A 4,112-nucleotide genomic window follows, 5' to 3' on the forward strand; every position below is an offset into this window, starting at 1 on the left:
AGCATGCACGAGAGAGAGAGAGAGAGAGACGAATGGCAGCAACAAACAAGGGAAAAGAGAAATGGACTTAAACACCTCAGTTTTAAACAAATTGATATTCTATAAAAATGCCACAAAACTGTAGATCCAGGACATGTGATGTGTATTGAGAGATGTCGAACTGCATAGTCACTTGTGGTTGGTAACTTCTAATTTTACCCTGCCCTTCTTGACGGTTGAGTGGCAAACATATTCCTAAAGAAAGGATTGTGTGTTCACGTGAAACATTGTTAAAAGTCCAATCATACCAAGCTTTTGCTTATGAAGGATTATAGGTAAACAGATGTCTCTTACCTTCTTCTGACCCCTAAAATTTCACCAGTTTGTTTGCTGGTTTCACTAAAAGTGTCTTGGGCAAGAACGTTTTGACAGTACTTTAAAATATAGTGGCCACTTGAGAGTTGAGTGGGGAATGACAGATATGCCCTTCCTCTTTCACCTACATTTCTTAGACATCATTCACAAGACAGTCTGTTCCATTGTGCTGAAAATGACACTGTCGAATGAACCTTTGCCTGGATGAATCTATAAAATAGCTGACCAAACTGATGCACTATACCTGTCATGATTCCTGTCTTGTGTGGACTTTTCTTATTTCCTGTCCTGTGCCATGTTTTGTAGTCCTTTGTAGTTTTTCTTGTTTATTAGTCTCCCAGGTGTTTCTGATTAACCACACCCCCTTGTTATCTTGTTTAGCTTGTTTGCCTGTGTATATATACCTCAGTGCTTCAGTTGTTGTTTGTCGGTCGTTGTAGCTGTTTCCTGTCCTGAGTTCCGTGTTCTGTTTGTTCAAATAAAGTATGCTTGCATATGGATTCTCTCTCCGCTTCATTTCTGCCTCAACGTAATAATACCCTAAAAGACCATTTTGGGGGATTTTAGGATATTACAATAGGAAGTTAAAATGACCTTGACATGAATTCTACCCTCATAATCATATAAACACACTAGTCAAGCGATAATGTACAGTCAGCAAAACATTATCAAAAAATAAACCCCATTAGGATGATCAGGACTCCAATATGAAGAGAAATAAGTTATGTTAGGGTTGTGTTGGGGATATATGAGTCACTACACAGCGTTCAATGCTCTTTAAATCAGGAGCTCCCTAAAGTTTACAGTGACCAATTTTGGACATCTGGAACAGAGATATACAGTATATGGTACGGAAATAGAAGATAATGATTATGTCTGTTGGGATTCAATATGGGCCAATCTTAAATTTGTTTTAAAAAAAAACTTAACCATCAATTAATTCACTACAAAATGATTAATATGATGTATCTCAGCCCTAGAAGCTGTTCTAACTTTAGTTAGTGTGTAATGTTGCTGTTTGAGGATAAACAACATCTGCAAAGTTACAACGCTCAAAGTTCGAAGCAAAGGAAGATATTTACTTTTAAGAAATCATTTTTAAGGGCTACAACAAACGGCTGGTAGGGACTACATGACATTCCTCCCGGGTTAGTGAGATCGCTAACCCTAAAATTTACATAAACCCTGCCCCCGGGAACACGCAGTCCATGTTGAGAAGAGGAGAAGAGTTGTTGTAGTAGAGCACATTTGTGAGTCTGCTCCAGCTGTCGCATCCGTCTTTTCACGCATGCAATACAGTACGTAACACAAATGCAATAGCATGTCACTCTGTAGGCATCTTACAACAATTCCCACATGAGCGATTTTATATCATTCATCAACTAACCATTCAGAAACGTCCTGTTGCATTCTACATGTTGTCACTTCTTCTTGAGTCTCTCCATCATTGTCCGACTCCAGTTTAAACATAAAAGGCAGAACAGTTTCTGACATTTTAGTGCTTGTCTGCCTGAGGTAATCGGACACACACACACACACACACACACACACACACACACACACACACACACACATACAAGCTCTTGTAGCTCCACTCTCTGTGCCGGGAGCAGCAACTCATTTGCATTTAAATGCTCACCCCTGAAAAGTAACAATTTTAACATGCTGTAAAAATAATTTGTGGGGTATTTTGAGCTAAAACTTCGCATACACACGCTGGGGACATCAGATATTTATTTTACATCTTGTGAAAAGGGGCATTTTACCACCCATTTAAGGAAGCTTTCCTCATTGTCGAATTGTAATTTCTGCTCGGGAGATTTGGAATACAAGCATACATTTTGGGATTGTCCTGAAGTTAATCATTTTTGGAGACAGGTATACTACTCTGAAGGACATTCTGGAAACTGACATATCATGCTGTCCTAAACTGTTGCTTTTAAATGATGACTTGAAAAAAATTTTATTCTCTGGATTAAGTGCAGCTAAGAAAATGCTTGCCTTACATTGGAAACCTCCACACTCTTGAGCTTGATCACACTAGATGTATTTTTTCCTATAGACATTGTGAACATGGAGCTATCAAGGATGCACAGGGTCACTCAAAAAACTATATTAGCAAAAATTAAGAACTTGCTGTAAAAACATACATTTTAAATGTCTTTACACTGTACTAGTATTGTGTAAATTTTATTTATTTATTTATTTATTTATTTATTTATTTATTTATTTATTTATTTATTTTATGTTGTAGATCTATGATTGTGCCTAATGTTTTAGGGAGTGGGGAGGGAGAGAGAGGGGGGTTTTATATGGTCGCCGTGGGTGGGTGGGATGGCTTTTTTTTTCAAAAAGAGTTCAGTGTATTGCATTTTATTTCTATTGATGTATGTCTTATAATACATGTAAATGCAATTCTTAATAAAAACATTATCACAAAAAAGGAGCTCCCTAAAGTTTCACATTGACAAAAATTGTCTATTTGGATGCCCTGCAACTCCATCAAACACAGACAATGCTTTTCATTGTGTTTATTTGCAACCTTCATAAAGCACTGTGCAATGACTACTGGGTATATTGTTGTAATGTTCTGAACATTGATTCGGTCCCCAATGCGCATGTGGATAGCCTACGCATAACAACTGATACAGCAACTGCCCAATGTGTTTTGTTATGCAGCAAGCAATTCAGCAAACGTGAACGTTAGTCCAAATCTACTCAAAAGTATGTGTTTTCTTTAATAATTTGCTAAAACAATCACAATTTCCTTCTCTACTTCCTGAGAAGAGACGTTCTGTATCAATGTACACTTGTTCCTGTGCTGTTTGCAGTGGCTTTCAGACTAAATATATTTACATTTACATTTACATCAGCAAACATTTTTATCAAAACTAACTTTCAAATGAGGAACATTACAAACAATTTGTGAAAAACTTATAAAATAAATAAATGGACAAAGTAGTTTGAGTTAACAATTGTATAATTATGTGAGAAACAGTATGATACTGGAGGGATGAAACTACAGCTGTATACAATCAGTTGTCTGTGAAAATTGTTAATTTATACAGTTTAGTGATTATTCTACAAAAATATGTGAATGCAGAATGCTGTGATCGACCAATCAGAATGAAGTATTCCAATGTTATGAGTATGATTTGGCAAAACATAGCAGTAGTATGTTTTCAGAGGAAACCAATACAGTGTGAGTTCAAATGTTATTATCTTACAGTATGTTGCAGATAAATACAAAACAAAGCTGTGACCCTGGATCACAAAACCAGTCACAAGTCGCATGGGTATATTTGTGGCAATAGCCAAAAATACATTGTATGGGTCAAAATGATCGATTTTACTTTTAGGCCAAAAATCATTCGAATATTAAAGATCATGTTCCATGAAGATATTTTGTAAATTTACTACCGTAAATTTATATAAAAAAATTATTTTTGTGAGTGAATGCAGCACAATCGTGAACATAAATGGACAACTTTAAAGGCGATTTTCTCAATGTTTAGATTTTTTTGCACCCCCAGGTTTCAGATGTTCATTGTATCTCGGCCAAATATTGTCCTATCCTAACAAACCATGCATCAATGGAAAGCTTATTTAGCCAGCTTTCAGATGATGTATAAATCTCAATTTCAAATAATTTACCCTTGTGACTGGTTTTGTGGTCCAGGGTCACAAATGAAAAAATCCTCTGATTTGGTATTTCATGTTCTCAGTGTTGTACTGCTGATGGCAGTGTTGTATCAAGT

The sequence above is a fragment of the Squalius cephalus genome, assembly GCF_949319135.1.
Source record: "Squalius cephalus genome assembly, chromosome: 10".
In the NCBI taxonomy this organism is placed as follows: Eukaryota; Metazoa; Chordata; class Actinopteri; order Cypriniformes; family Leuciscidae; genus Squalius; species Squalius cephalus.